Below are 17,156 nucleotides of genomic sequence, written 5' to 3'. Positions count from 1 at the left end.
GACATATGGCTAGATTTTCGTTTGGTGGTACACACATGTTTCAATGGAGTTTCTTGGGGGAAAAACAAAATACGTGTGTCACTTGCTATGAAAAGATGGTGGAGATTTAAACCTTCTAAATCCCTTTGGTCTGTGTTAATTTTTGAGTCGCTTAAGTCTTTCAAAGAAGTAATGCCTCTTTTATGGAATATTTAATGGATGTGGAAGATTTTTTCTAATTAAGTTCACGAAATTTTTTGTTTTGCCACGTCGTGCTCCTCTTTCCTCTACCACCTCTCGTTGAAGGTCCCTCTAGAGGAAAAGTGGTGTTTATCAGAAATATCCCCAAAGGCAGGCTTGAACAATGTTCATCAGGTTGGTTGTTTTTCCAGGGAAATAATTAATGTCAACGAATATCTCAACACTACAATTTGGTTTGGACTTTAAGCCTTCCTCAAAGGATGATTATTGGGAATTCCATCAAAATGTCAAACAGCGTTAACAGTCTCATACGTATATAGTACTTATCATCATCCTTATTCCTGCAAGAACCTTGGGCATTTATAGAGCCTGTTTGGATGGGTTTATGCCTATAAGCTGCAAACAGCTTATAAGCTAAAAAAAAAAAATTGTGGTAGTCTAACTTATTTTTTTTTGGCTTATAAGTTATTTTCAGCTTATAAGCTGCTTTAGATAAGCTAAGTCAAATAGGCCCAATTATTTTTTTGAGCTTATTTTAAGCACAAAATGACTTTAAGCTGGCTAGTCAAACATTCAAAAAAGCTGAAAACAGCTTATAAGCAACTTATAAGCCAATCCAAACGGGCTCATAGAGCAGTATTCACATTACTCCACATCTAAACCAAAGTCCATCTTCTTTTATCACAACTAAGTCAAACTAAACTAACCCAATTTCGAGCCCAAATATGGAATTTCCCTGTGTGAATTCGGATTATCAGGTCGGAAAAGGAAAGAGTGTTGACGCTATTGTTGTTATGGTCTTAACAATTTAATATCCTTCTCTATTTGTAATCTATTGACATAACTAACTGTTTTTTTATAAAGATTCGAAAAAAGTATAAAGAACAGAGGCATCATGGACCATCTACGATCGCTTTTGGGCAATTGGCGCGAATGCCCTTCAAATGCGCTGGTCTTTAATTTTTGCCCCTGTAATGCGTGATCTTTAATATTTGCCCTTCTGAGCTAAAAGATAATAAGAAAAAGACTTTACTACCCCTACCTATACATATAAAAACCTGAAAGTCTGTAACGAACCCCAAACATCCAATTAAACCTATCCATCATTCCAACAACAATCCTTTCAATCGTTCCATCGTTTCAACATTTCACCGGAGAAATCTCCATTGATTTTACTGCTACAACATCGGAAAAGGTAAATACATAATATATAGTGTTTCAATTGAACGTAATTCAACTCAATTTGATGCTTTATTAAGTTTAGATTTGTTAATATTTGAAAATAACAAGAAATCATCTTCTATGAACTAAACAACTGATATTCAGTTGAGATTCAACATTGTGAATCATAATTTTACTCAACAACATAGAATTGATCAAATTTATTGCTTTGTTCTGATTTTGATTAGTTTATACGTTCCATTTGATTAGTATACAATGCTCAATGACTTAGACTTGAAATTACATTAACTTCAGTTGACAATAAATAATCAGGCAAAGTTCTGAACAAGTATGCCGGAGGAGGCGGAAGTTTACTTTACAAAAGAACAAAGTATGTTGTTAGAGGCAACTTTCATTTTCATAAGCAAAATAAAAAAGTACACAAGTGTTAAGAATTAGACAAGTCTGCCGGAGGAGGCAGAAGTTCACTTTACAAAAGAACAAAGTATGCTGTTAGAGGCAAACTTTTATTTTCATGAGCAAAACAAAAATTTACGCAAGTGTTAAGAACTAGAAAAGTATGCCGGAGGAGGCAGAAGTTCACTTTACAAAAGAATAAAGTATGCTGTTAGAGGCAAACTTTCATTTTCATGAGCAAAACAAAAATTTACGCAAGTGTTAAGAACTAGAAAAGTATGCCGGAGGAGGCAGAAGTTCACTTTACAAAAGAACAAAGTATGCTGTTAGAGGCAACTTTCGTTTTCATAAGCGAGGAGACAAAAGTTCACTTTACAAGAGAACAAAGTATGCTGTTAGAGGCAAACTTTCATTTTCATAAGCAAAAGATCAAGTATACAAGTGTTAAGAACTAGAAAAGTATGTCGGAGGAGGCAGAAGTTCACTTTACAAAAGAACAAAGTATGCTGTTAGAGGCAACTTTCATTTTCATAAGCAAAATTAAAAAGTACACAAGTGTTAAGAATTAGACAAGTCTGCCGGAGGAGGCAGAAGTTCACTTTACAAAAGAACAAAACATGCTGTTAGAGGCAAACTTTCATTTTCATGAGCAAAACAAAAATTTACGCAAGTGTTAAGAACTAGAAAAGTCAGTAAGTAAACTTCAAAGATTCAACAAAAATAAAATCAAAATCAACTAAAACATATTACGACATTCATAATACGACATTCAAAAAACCAATATATATACATGGGGAACGAAACTAAAGTTCAAAAAATCATACAGACACTTTAACAAAACACTATAATTTTAAATAAAAAAAGGTCAATTAAATATAAAAAACGACGAAGACAAAGATATCAATTCAACAAACAACAATTTAACATAAAAACAAATATTGAAACGAGCAAAAGATCCAAATTCGTACCTAAATGTTAGAACAGATAAGACAGACACAAAACAGAGGAGGAACGAAGAAGCAAAAAAAAAGAAAAGAAAAGGGCAAATGACGAAATAGAAAGGGTTTTAATGGGGTAAGGGTAATTTCGTCAAAAAACTTTCATTAAACAGGCGGCAGGGGCAAAAATTAAAGAAGTCATAAATGAGGGGCAAAATATAAAGACCAGCCCAAAAGAAGGGCACTCCGCACAAAAAAAAGTTTCAAGAGGTGATTACTCGAAGGTTATTCAACTTATAGTACTATATTTGCAAGAATATCATCATTTTTTTGTCCTAATCACAGAATCACTCAAGCCTTTTTTCTTAAAGTGTCACTCTTGCCAAAATTCAGTGAGATATATTAGGGAATATTCCTTTTATATCACTCATAATTTCTTTGGTTGTTTAAAATATTACACCTAATATTTTTAGTAGTAAAAAGAAGTGTTCAATAAATAATGCTTCAAAAGGGTATATAGTTTTGGAATAATATAGAAACTATATCATTTAAAAAGTTTCATTACAAAAAAAAAAAGTATAGAAGGTGAGTGTAAGTTCCCGTTTCCAAACTATCACAGGGAAGGAAATTCTTCCAAAGTTTAAAAACTTTGGTCACATTTCAAAAGTTTTTTTATTAAAATATTTAAAGGGGTCAAAGGTTAGCTAGAGAATGAGAACAAAGGTACTGTGAATGAAGATGATGTCCAAAACATGCCTTATCTCAAAGCAGTGATAAAAGGAGACATTTAGATTATATCCTCCCGTTCCATTCCTAGTGGCAAGAGAAACAATGCTGAAATCCATACTACAAGGGTATGAAATTCAACCAAAAACTATAATATATGTTAGTCCTTGGGCTATTGCAAGGGATCCTGAAATATGGGAAAATCCAGAAAAATTTATACCTGAGAGATCTTGAATAGCAGTATTGATTTCAAGGGCCAAGATCATGAGTTGCTTCCATTTGGAGCAGGCCGGAGAGGTTGCCCAGGTATTTAGAGGCAGATGTATTTGGACTAAGGGTGTCAAGTGGGTCGGGCCAGCCCAGACTCGGCACGGTAAACCTGGCCCACCACCGGCCTGGCCCAAGCCCACTAAAAGGTGTAAGGGGCTGGGCTAGGTGGGTTTTATTAGGGGGCTGGGCCGGACAAGGTGGACAGCCCACCAGCCCAGCCCACCAGCAGCCCGGCCCGTCCCACTTCAAATAAAAAAAAAAAGATAAGTACTACATGTTATACCCCATTTTAACCCGGGTTGAAGCGGAGTACAACATATTGGAGATTCCTCTTTTGTTTTGTTTTAAGGAGTCGCCACCTAATTAATTTAACGGTGAATTAGGACACCTAAATGTTAACTAGGGTAAAGTTTAAAAACTAAACCTCTGTTAATAGTCTGCTTAACCAGTGTGATTCTAGGTAAGGGTTGTATATTATCCTAAAGGGAAGGTGTCAGGCATCCTTTAGAATCCGTTAACTACGGTTATCCGGCCAAACTTAGGTTAATTAATTAAAGTTAAAGATGTAAATGTAGCATTTAAATTTTAAGAAATTGGCTTACAATGTTGCTAATGTTTTAAAAGGAAAATATAAGCTATTTAAAATAACACTTGTAAATATTATTAAGGCTTTAAATAATAAAGCTATTTAAAATAAACTTAAGAATGTTGCTAAAGCTTTAAGTGAAAATATAATAATGCTATAGGAAATAATCTTATAAATATTGCTATGGCTTTAAAAAATGCTATTTTTTAAAAAATAAGATTTGCAGAATATAATAATTTACATATAAATGGAAAAGAGTGCGGGTTGCAGCGTTTTAATATTTGAAACAACTCAAACGGCGAGATATTAATTGATTTTGCAATTTAGGAATATAGACAAGGTGCGAATTTTCTTTCTCCTTCTCATTATCTCTTATTAATTATGCTTAGCCAAAAATATGCATGATTGATTCAAACTTGAAGAGTTATTTGTAAAATATACTTGAATTTATATTTGTGTATTAGTGAAATTCTGAAATTCCTAAGATAGTAAGAACAAAAATGGTTCCTTTAACCCACAATATATAGGCATGCTATTTTGCAAATCAATTATTCCAATAAAAATAAATATTATATATGCTATAAATGGTTCAACATAAAAAAAATGTATGGGACTAATGGCGAGTTTCTTTCTTAAATTCTACCCATTATACTAAAGCTAACCCACTAAATTTTACTAAAATTCATCTAAGCTAGGAAAACAACAAAGTAAGGGTTAGTCAAATAATACAAATTAAATGCATGAAACAAAAATAGGGGCTGAAATAAAATTCAGTGGGCCCAGCCCATGTTTGAAGGACTGCTGCTGCTGCTGTTGGTGAGAATGGGCTCAGCCCACTCTTTTTTTTTATGCCGCGGATCTGCCTGCTATTGGGCTTCGGCCCAATAAATTCTATTTTTTTTTTCGCTGCGGACAGGATTGATAGGGAATGACTCGGAAGGATTTCGTTGGGCTTTTAGCCCAACTCCGAATGCGGAGAAGAACGAGTCCCTCAGACTCGTGTGCGACGGTCATGCATAAAATGAAAAAAATAGAAATTAGTACATGATCAACAAACAAAGACAAGATATATAATGCAAGTTCAACATACCAGTGGTTCATGTATATATCATGAATATTCGAATATATTTCGTATATACATGGTCATGAGGATGCCTAGAAGGTTAATTATCGAAAAGTTTTATGGGTTCAGGGTTGAGACCAACGTAATAAACAGGACATGCCTAGTCGAGTATGCATATAATTGAACAAATTGAGACATTTCATTGGCACAATCTAGTTTAAATGAGGAGAGGAAAGAAGAGAAAGAGATACACTTCCGCAGAAAGTTTTAAAGGACAGCTTATCAAAGTATTAGGATCGTTTCAGTCCTTGGAAAAAAAAAAAGACTCACCATTACTTGCAATTTCTTATATAAATTCAAGCGGAACAGATTCGGTTTTCCACATAGGAGAAAAACAAGGTCAACTATGGACTTTCGAGTTCACATACACAAATTAATACAAGCAAGAGAGAAGAAAAGCAGGACTAGTTACTTCAAAGTCTATTTTTTTAAAACACACAGAGGACCTGGAGACTTTCAATATTGGTTTGATAGGAAAAAGGTTCAGTTTACGACAATAAATTTTAAATTTAAATGGCATGTGTACATGTAGTTAAGAAGGTGAGACAGTTTAAAAACATGAAGGACCATTTTAAATAAGAAATCATAGTTTTAGATAGTTTTAGACTCAAACAATGAATGACACAAGAGGGTATCTGGAGGATTCGTCAAAGTTTCTTTTGAATTATGAAGCCAAGCGGATTATACAGACAAGGAATACAAGCAAGTTCCGAACAGTTCTGCAAATAACTAAGCCAAGTGATTGAGAGACAGTATGTGATGATTTAGAGCATATCTGCAGGATCAGATTCACAACAGTGCAAGTCTTATAAGGCAATACAGGACATAAAGTGAGGGACAAAATAAAAAATGGATGAAACATGAGGGATTTGAAACCTTAAATAAATAAAATGGCCAGACAATATTGGCCGAGGCACAGTTTCTCAAGTCAAATAAGCTAATACATAACCGACTACCCAACTGGAATCCAAACCAATCTAAACATGAACACATACAGCCAGAAACATGTCTGATAGAAAGGGTGTATGATGAATGAAGTAGCAGGACACCAAAATGCTTCAATTTTCAGTGGAATCAATTTAAAGCAAAGGAAAAACAGCACTATCCTGGGCTTCAATTTACTCAAATAACACACACACACATATGCATTCCTGCTCGCTTAATTATAAGGATATAAATATGATTAATCAAAGGTTAAATCAAGTGACAAAGAGAACAGACCAATGTTTAAACTGATATACATTTAGCCAAATAGCATTTGCCTAAACTGATATACATTTAGCCAAACAGGCATGTCCAATCAGTCCCCCAGATCAATCAGGTTGTCCAAATATAAAGCCAAAACAGATTAAAAGAGGGGAAAAAAAAAGAAGAAGACAACTAAACACAGCCGACTTTAAACATATGCAATCCAATTTAAACTAACAAATAACATGACTATATTAACAACTTCAACATACCAGACCAACCATTGAACAAAAGAATGTTAAAAGGAAGATGTTTACTGAGTAGGCCAGGATCCATTAGCAAATCAAACTAGACAAATTTAAGCAGTTGACACATTCCCATTTCGATGCATAAGAGAACTATACAGGCATTTTACAACCATGACTAAGAGAAGGGATAAAATTGACACATGCATACAGATCTGGAGGGAAACACACAACATGTAGCCATTATATCTGCCAGTACAGGGTTTCCAGCATGCATAACAGGTTTCCTAGAATACCGGATGAATTTACAGATCCTACAGGCTGCCTTTCAAAATCTCTTGAGTCTTTCCAACACACTCTCAGACTTTAGAGCTAAACCAAATCGGACTGAATTCATATCATGGACTTTATACTTCTGAAACAGAACCATGGGGAACATATACCAGCCTTGGTAACTCCCACAGCAAATAAGTGCCATTTCAGCCTTAGCAGACTCATTTTTACTATCACAGGCTCACGGATTATACTTATCATCAAGGGAACATTATGAAGGCAGTATTGAATTCAAACGACACATCGTAGAGGAAATAATCATGTTATATCCAGATAAGGATCATGAATGACCTTAAACTCCAACAATCGAACAGAGATATAGGCATGCTTCAAATCCCACATCAGTCTAAAAGAGAATTAAACTTAACCAAACTAACACAATATGCTTAGTTAAACATACTAATCTATCAGGCATATTTAACCAAAATTAAACTAAACAAGGGCCGATATATACACACGTCTCACTATATGGAACCACTAAACAATCCTTCTGAAACAAGTTAAACCTATCTTGACACAGGAATATGCTTAACCCCATAGATTTAATCACACTAACACATAACATGCTTGACTGATGCTAAAATTAATATCAACAAATAGGGACAGATAAATTTAAACTAAAACACAAGGAAGGCAAGCGAAATAAAAGGGACAGGGGATTACCTGATTCGGGTGCAGCGAAGTGAGTGCGAAGCCTTCGATACACACTCAAACACTTCAAAACTCAATTCACAGACATAAAAGAGATTGATAAAATTGAAATTTTTGCTTGGGGGATTTTAGCGACAAAAACGAAGGCTTTTGTTTCTATGGAACTTTTTCAGACTAAAAGACTCAAATTTTCAAGGGGGTTTGTGCAGTGAGAACTTAGTTTCTTTGTTCCCGTCTTGTTGTATTTTTTCTCCGATTTTCCGAAGATTCCAAATGAAAAAAATAAAACTTGTTTTGTAAGGGGGTTTTGATTTCCCTCCTTTCCCGTTTTCCGATCTCCTCCCCCTGTTCTACTGGAAAATCTCATATTTAAAGGGAGATTAGGGTTTTCTTGACGAAGAGAGAGAGAGGAGCGGGGGAGACAAGACGAGTGGGGAACAACAAGAGGTGGGAGACAACGACGATGGTGGGGAACGGGGATAGTGGGAGCGGCAGCGATGGTTTTGTGGGAGGAGAAAAGAGACAGAGGAAAAGGAAGAAGAAGAGGCGGAGGCGGAAAAAAAAAAATGGGAAACCCTAAGGGTTTCCCTTATTTTGATGAACATATGTCGGACCCGGTCCATTTGTGGACCGGGTCAATTTTAGACTGGGTTCTAAAAGGATGGACTAGTGAATTAAAACATGTACTGGTTTTTAAGAAATTGAGATAAAAACATGGTCTAGTCCAAAAAATATTAGGAGTTAATCGGACTTTGGTTTGGGGTCCGGTAAGTCAAAAATACGGACTGAATGCCAGAAATAGTTTGGCTTCTAAATTTGAATAAAAGTCTTATTTTGATTAACGATGTACCAAGGGTGCCAGAATATCACCTGGTACGAAAAAATGTGTAATTGTAAAAGACCCGGATAATAAAGTTATATGATATTGCAATGACCGTGCAATAATGTTTTAAACAATAAATAAATTTATCATTTTAAATGTGCGAAATAAATGCGATGTGTACGCGAAAGTTGATAAAATGCCGGGAAATGCAAGTTTCAATAACACTAAATAATAGCAGTAAATAAATAGCGGTAGTAATACTGCTAATAATGATAACAATAATGATAATGGTGAAAATAATAATAGATATAATAATAATAGTAGATAACAAATATTGATAATTAATAACAAGATAACAATAGGAATAATGACAATAATTAATAATAAAAATACTAACAATAATAATAATAATAATAATAATGACGATAATGATAATAAATAACAATTGTTGATAAAATCAATGATAATAATTAATAATAAAATAACGATGGTAAAAAAAATAACGCTGATAATAGTGATTAGTAATTAACAATAATAGTAATAATGATAATGGAAATAACAAGAATAATAATAAATAATAATAATGATAATAATAATAGTTGTAACAGAATAATGAAACGCCGTTATTGATAGGGACTAATAACTATAGTAAACATAATATATATATTATTATTTTTTATTATTTTTTTTTATTTTTTATTTTAAATATTAGAAGCGCAAATATGTATTTCGGAGGAGAGGCGGGACAAAATTGGGTGTCAACAACTTGTCCCTCTTTGCCTGATAATGATGAAAGAATTTTCGGGCAAAGACGTTGACTTAGTAGCCTATTTTGTCCCGGCTAGAGGATTATGAAGGACTAAGGGTAAAGAAAATTACGGCCGAACTCTGGTCTCTGAATCGCCTACATATCTCGGGTTGCACGAGAATCAGGCCGTGTGTAGTTCTGGGAAGACTATGACACCTATGACTGGCGACTCACGATTTGATGCGATCTTCGCAAAAACATATTGTCCCAGTGTCGAATTATGATGACACTGGGTATTGTGATAGAACCCTGAAAATTGATTGTGCTGGAATGTGAACGGGAAATTTGAATTTGAAGCCGAGTGTTCGAGGTAGATCTTTGACCCTTGTCGAGAAGTTTGCTTGTCCTTCCCGACGTATTGCCCCAGTTCGCTGCCGAAGAAATAGTTCCACGTTGCGCTAAAAGCTCCTGCGAAACTAAAAACTAGATAAAAATAGTCAGTAAGAATAAATATTGAGATACAGCGATGCAAGCGCGGTGCAATACTGTTGCGAGCATATGCAGGGCATCAACAAAATAATAATAAAACAAGGCAGGTACGGTGCAATGTCTTTATGCGGAGATTTAGAAAGGCGGTGCATGGCTCACGTGATATACGAAAGAGATGCAAGGGCGGTGCTCGGCTTTATGCAGAAAATTAAAAGGGCGGTGCATGGCCCAAGCAATATATGAAAGCGATGCAAAGGGCGGTGTATGGCTTTATGCATAAAATTTAAAGGTGGTGCTCAGTCTTATGCGGAAGTTTGAAAGGGCGGTTTATGGCCTAGGCAATATATGAAAGCGATGCAAAAGGCGGTGCACAACCCATGCATCATATGAAATGCGGTGCACAGCTTTATGCAGAAATTTAAAAGGGCGGTGCATGGCTTTATGCAGAAAATTAAAAGGGCGGTGCATGGCACAGGCAATATATGGAAACGATGCAAAGGGCGGTGCACAGCCTTATGCAGAGACTTAAAAGGGCGGTGCATGGCCCAGGCAATATATGGAAGCGATGCAGAGGGCGGTGCACAACCCATGCATCATATGAAAGGCGGTGCACAGCCTTATGCAGAGATTTAAAAGGGCGGTGCATGGCCCGGGCAATATATGAAAGCGATGCAAAGGGTGGTGCACAACCCATGCATCATACAAAAGGCGGTGCACAGCCTTAAATGTCCTATTAAAGGCGGACGAGCCTAAAATGTCCAATTAAAGGCGGACGAGCCTAAAATGTCCAATTAAAGGCGGACTAGCCTAAAATGTCCAATTAAAGGCGGACGATCCTAAAATGTCCAATTAAAGGCGGACGAGCCTAAAATGTCCAATTAAAGGCGGACGAGCCTAAAATGTCCAATTAAAGGCGGACGAGCCTAAAATGTCCAATTAAAGGCGGACGAGCCTAAAATGTCCAATTAAAGGCGGTCGAGCCTAAAATGTCGGTGCTTTTGCGAACAATGATGTTGTGTCTTTGCAGGGCATTTGAAGGTGATAATGTAATGCAGGTGCGATGCGATGCGGCTGCGCATACACAGGGGCATTTGAATATAATAAAGCCATGTAAGTGCGGTGCAACGCGGGCAATGATGCAGTGCTTTCATAGGGTATTTAGTGCATATGCAGCGCTTTGGTTCGCGTTGACTCTGAAGATTTGGTTCTCGACGCTTTATGCTTCCAACTTTGTCTGGACTTGTAAACTCCGCCTATTTCTGAGTCTTGGCTAACTGGGACTGTGACGCACTGTGAAGAGCGTCCTTTTCCAAAGTTTCCTTTTGCCTGATGACTCTGTTGGCCATATACTCCTTCATTTTTCTCGATATCGCTTGCGATGATGCCCTAAAAAATTTGTCCCAGTTTTGGCGCAGGAGGATGTTGGGCTGCGATGACGCCTTTAAAATTTGTCCCAGTTTCTGGCACGGAAGGATATTGAGCTTTTCGCAGACAACGAATCCCACTGAGGGAATCGGGTCGAGCGTAGTTCAGGTTACAAAGCAGAATGAAATTGAGATGGAAAGTGGCGCTCGACTTTATGCAAAAGCATCAAGAGGGCGGTGCTAAGACCATGCGGCAGATAGAAGGCGGCGCTTAGCCTTTGCAGAAATTTCAAAGGGGCGGCGCACATCCCATGCAACATATAAAAGGCGGTGCTCAGCCTTAAACGTCCTATTAAAGGCGGACTAGCCTAAAATGTCCAATTAAAGGCGGACGAGCCTAAATGTCCTATTAAAGGCGGACTAGCCTATAATGTCCAATTAAAGGCGGACGAGCCTATAATGTCCAATTAAAGGCGGACGAGCCTAAAATGTCCAATTAAAGGCGGACGAGCCTAAAATGCGGTGCTTTTGCGAACGATGGTGTTGTGCCTTTGCAGGGCATTTGAAAGTGATAATGTAATGCAGGTGCGGTGCGATGCGGGGCATTTGCAAATAATAAAGCAATGCTAGTGCAGTGCAAATGCTTTATGCAGGCATTTCAAGGGGGCTGTGCTCAGCCTTATGCGAAAAATTCAAAGGGCGGTGCACAGCCCATACAACGCATAAAGGCGGAATGAGCCCGAAATGACCTGCTTGATTTATGGTTACCAAAATTAGTGCGGAGCGAAGAGCCTTTGCGATGCTTGATTCATATACGGTGAGACGTGTCTCGACGCAGTGCGTAATTTGCGGCAACAAATATTCATGATGCAATGCCGAAGATTTGGGGACTTTCTACCCTGCCAAAATTTGCAACTAAAAGGTTCCTGCACTCAAAGAAATTTGTAAGTTTCAAAATTAATTAGTATCAAGTTGACTTTGCCCTTTGTTGTATCTGAATCTTGCAATTGCCGATTTGATACTGTGCGATGTCCTTCAAGAATAGCTAAAATATGTCCCTGCATTACTCAAAGAAAATTTTGTTAGTGTAAAATAACATGGTTGCCTTGCATTGAACACCAAAGCTTTGGCGTTGAATCTGCATTTCTTGAGGTGATGGCATTGCAACAATCTGGTGACGCTGATATATTGTTCGAGATTTCGATTCATGTTTTTTTGTCGAATAATGATAGGCCATTTGCAAAGCTGCCCCAGTGTTGCTTTATGGGGAGGATGGAATTTTCACTATATTAAGACCGTGTCCGAGAATGGACTGCCTACTTATCCCAAAGGAATCAGGTCGAAAGTAGTTTATAACAAGCTTTAGCAAAAATTACAAGAAGGAAAGTTGATCATGAGGCAAGTGGGTGGAGAACGCTAGTGATGGTAGATCCTTTCAATCGTCTTACTTAGTTCCACGCTTCCTTTTCAAATGTCTCGGTGCCAATTTTGACAGATCACCGGTAACAATAATTGCATTTGCAACTGAAGGGCCATCATTGTCGCACAATTTATTTTGTTGCACACTTATCTTATCCTTTTCGATCATGTTCTGGATCTTATGCTTAAGGGCCGGGCAGTTTTCTGTGTCATGACCTGGAATATTAGAGTGGTAAGCACAACTTTTGGACCAATCAAAATCTGGCGGTAGGCTTTTAGGGATCCATCCTTTCTTTGGCTTCAGGAGTCCCTTGGCTTTCATTTTCTCAAATATGCTGGTTAACGACTCTTCAAGAGGAGTAAAAGTGCGGAGTTTTGCGTGCTCTGACCGTCGTAAGCTAGACTGTGCTGGATCGGGTTGATATTGAATGCCTCGTTGATGAAGGTATATATGATCACGCGAACATTGATAGTTCTGTCGTGATTGCGGCTGATGTGTAGACCTGATAGCTGAGTCGGTTTCTCTGTTTTTGCCTTGCAAATTGTTGAATGTCTCGACTTGAAAAGTTGTTTGTACTGATGAACTGTCAACAATTCTTCCTGCTCGAATGCCCGCTTCTACTTGCTTTCCAATTTGAATTAGATCAGCAAAGTCGCGCAACCGCGCACATAACAACTTTTCATAATATATGCCCTTTTGTATTTGGATGAAAGTTGAAATCAACTCATTCTCAGGCAACGGAGGACGTATTTTTGAAGCTTCCAATCTCCATCGGATGGCATATTCCTGAAAAGACTCATGTGGCATTCTTTCTATCTCAAGCATATCATACAGATTTGGACTAACCCCGATGTTAAATTTGAAATGTTCTACAAAGTCGCGGGCCATGTCCTCCCATGTGTACCATTTGCGAAAGTCTTGTTCTGTGTACCAATCTAACGCCAACCCTGATAGGCTCAGAATGAACAATTTCATTCTTATGGCTTCATCTTGTCCAATTCCCATTAATCTACTACAATAGTCCTTCAAGTGCGTAATAGGATTTCCTCTGCCATTAAAGGTGTTGAATTTTGGCACTTTGAATCCTGGCGGCAACTCAACATTTGGAAGCATGCACAAACTTTCATATCTTAAGCTTTGGACATTTCTTGCCCGCATCTCTTCTTCGACAATTCTCCTCAAATTGTGAAGCTCTCTATCCGAGTCATTCTGATTGATTGCGTTCGCTTCATTTCTCAATCTCTTGTGTGGGTATACCGCTAGCAGATTTTGCTGGTTTTCTGTGAAGGGCGCTGCAAGTGCAGGCTTTTGGACATTAGGTATCAATGTGACTTGCAAAGCATCTGGTTTAATAGAGTATCTTGGCGGTATATTTGTAGGAGCTGGGTGAGGAGAAATAGTGAAAGAAATGTTTTGGGTAGAGCTGGAAGCTGAACTTGTGTTAGGAAGAAGGCTGAGGGTATTTCCCAAATTGACCAACACGCTTCTTTGTACTACATTCTTCTCGCTATCTTCATTTTGCGCTTGCACCAACCCCACACCGGTGTTGAAGGACTCAAATCTTTTTGCCATTGTATCTCGTCCTTAATGCAGATTCGCAGCCAAAACAATGTTCAATGCCAGATAACCCGTAAAAGAATGACACAAGAAGCTCTAGAATTTGCAGTTTGACGGTATCGTGACAGGCTGAATTGATGGCACGTAATCCTGATTTGATTCGTCTTTAATCTCGTCAACCTTCAAAAACAGGTGTATAAAATTATTTTGATAAAAAATAAATTAAAAGATAAGGTTGAAATCAAAGCCGCATGGCTTTTGAGGCGAGGCCACAATGGCCCTGATTGATAGACCTGATTGTTGATCTCGCGATTTTAAGTTCCTGCATTCAAAGAAAATTATTAGTTTGGGAGGGGGAAGTTGATTCGTGTTGACTCGAAGCTTGACTTTGTTGGCGCCCCATTCATCCTGTTTGTTTGGATCTTGCGGCCTCCGTTTAAAGCCTCGGTAGATGAACAGTAGTGAAACAATTGAAAGAAAGTCTTCCATTTGAAAAATATATACGTAAGTGTATGTATGTAAGGAAAGATATATATGAAAATATATGTATACAAGTTGTGAGATATTCCTGCTAACTTTCGATTGCGACACTTCCGAGAACTTTGAAAGGTCGTTTGTGTGTACTATTCTTGTCTAGTAGCCTTAATAGCGTCGATGTCCAACTTTTCTCTGGTCTAATCTTCCAAAATATGCCCCAGTTTTGATTCTGGAGGGTATACTAAACCTATGCTATGTTGTGACCGAACCTTGTATAGGTTGCCTACGTATCCACCAAGGAATCAGGTCCGAACGTAGTTCGTGACGCATAAGATATTTTGGATTTTTGTTATAAAGCAACCGAACCCTATGTGGGTTGCCTACGTATCCCACCTCGGGAATCAGGTCAGAACGTAGTTCGTAACACATAAAATATTTTGGATTTTTGTTATAAAGCAACTGAACCCTATGTGGGTTGCCTACGTATCCCACCTCGGGAATCAGGTCAGAACGTAGTTCGTACGCATGTGAATGGCAAAAATTCTAACCTAGTATGACCGAGTCCCTATGTGGGCTGCCTACGTATCCACCGAGGAATCAGGTCAAGCGTAGTTCGCAACTAAAGGAAATGTTGCAAACTAGGTTGTCTAACCTAATGGCGTACTTTGATTTCTTCTTGAATTGCCAGCTTTTAGGCTTATGTTGTCACCTATCGGCTATTTCAATTTCTCGAGTGGAATCTTGTCTTGTCCCCTAGTTTCTTTGTTACTCTTTCAGGATTTGTCTATTCGTTCATGTCACAATCGTAGAGTTGGCAGATTTGATAAGTAAAGTAGAAAATAAATGATTAAGGAAAATCCGAAATGCATTCATAGTTTTGCAATTCAAGCTTCCACAAGGTGAAGCAAAACAAACAAAATTTTGGGTACGGTTCAAGCATCAATAAAAGAAAACAAGTTCACTACATGTTCATGCCACCAAGGTTCCCGGCGAATCAGGGACGGAGTACAAGTCCAGTTCTTCAGAGTCTCTCCTGGTTCTGTACCCTGGATGGTTGGTGTCTCAGTAGTTGTTGCAGCCATCTTCACTGGCACTTGTTTTCGGATCATCCCCACAGGCGCAACGAACGTTGATGACACGCCTCTCTCCATCTTTTCCAATTGGCGTAACAGCCTCCTTCTGATTCTTAACTTTTTGATAATTATCATGTTCACGTTGGCGTTTTCGTGAGTAGGAAAAGGGATGGCGATCCATATCGGGTCGAGCTCCAGTGAGCTGGATTGTTCCTTCCTTAATCAAGGCTTCGATTTTGCTTTTGAAGCCATAGCAATCCTCAGTGGCATGCCCCGGAACTCCAGAATGATATGCGCAATGCTTGGAACTATCAAACCATTTTGGGATAGGATTGAGAATTTTCCCTTCAATAGGTTGTACCACGCCTGCCGCTTTCAGTCTTTCAAATAGCTGAGACAAAGGTTCAGCTAACTGAGTGTAATCACGGGTGTTTTTTATGACAGGGTTTGGACGGGCTCTATGTGTGGTATGTGGTCGATTTCGGTGGGTGGAAATTTGGGCAAATTGGTATGGACGTAAGTTTTGATATTGAGGTGCTCGGGGTTGGTAGTAATTTGGTCGAGTACTATAGACAGGGTAAGGGAATAGTGGAGCTTGGTAGGGTTCAACGTAATGGTAAGGGTAGAAAGGTTGTTGTGGATGGCCAAAGCATGTAAGGGCTTGGTTTGGTGGGTTTAGAGGAGTAATTGTAGGTGGTGGGTTAGTGTTGGTGGGTAAAGCAATGTAAGGAGTGTTACCTAGTGATTGATTTGGTGGGTTGACGGGTGGTGGATCAGGAGCGGCATAGGTAGTGTAGGCGGGTGATCGATTCTGTGGAGGGGTGTAGATGGGCGATGGATTTGGTGGATTTGCGGAAGTGATTGGAGGTAAGTTGTTGTTGGTAGGTGCATTGTTTTGTGGAGGAAAATGTTCTGGAACTAAAGGTTCAAGTGATGGAAAATGAGGCGGGTTTGGTGCGACACTCCTAGGTTCCGGAGGTGGACTTTGGAGTATAATGGATAAGTTGGTCATGTTTCTAACCCGATTTAGCTCTCCACGTAGATCCTCAATCTCTTGAGTCAGGCGGGCGATATGTTCATCCCGTTGAATAGTAGTTCCGTGTTCAAAAATCTCGGGAGGGTCATTAGAAACCATGATGCTTTCCGGGCTAGTTGAAATAGATGCGGCTGGACCAGACGTAATATTTGTTTTTCCTTGAACAACCCAGCTGCGTTGAGGTAACGATGATGTCTTTGACCTTGTGATGTAAGGATGGTCGGCCATTGAGTGTCAACACGAATCAACTTCTTTTTGGGAATAAGATAAAAGAAACATAAAGTATAAATGATGTTAGTCTCGTGAACATATCTAGGTAAAGTCATGATCATGTAAAGTCAAGTAAGACGT

General features: G+C 38.3%; 1 pseudogene; it reads left to right on the top strand.

Moving 5' to 3' along the window:
• The first annotated feature begins 3,430 nt into the window (after positions 1–3,430).
• LOC132611424 (cytochrome P450 71A1-like) overlaps positions 3,431–17,156 on the top strand; it is a 36,561-nt pseudogene continuing 22,835 nt past the window's right edge.

The sequence above is a fragment of the Lycium barbarum genome, chromosome 9, assembly GCF_019175385.1.
Source record: "Lycium barbarum isolate Lr01 chromosome 9, ASM1917538v2, whole genome shotgun sequence".
Lineage (NCBI taxonomy): Eukaryota > Viridiplantae > Streptophyta > Magnoliopsida > Solanales > Solanaceae > Lycium > Lycium barbarum.
Note: the sequence above shows the minus strand (reverse complement) of the source record. Positions and strands in the feature narration are given on the sequence as shown.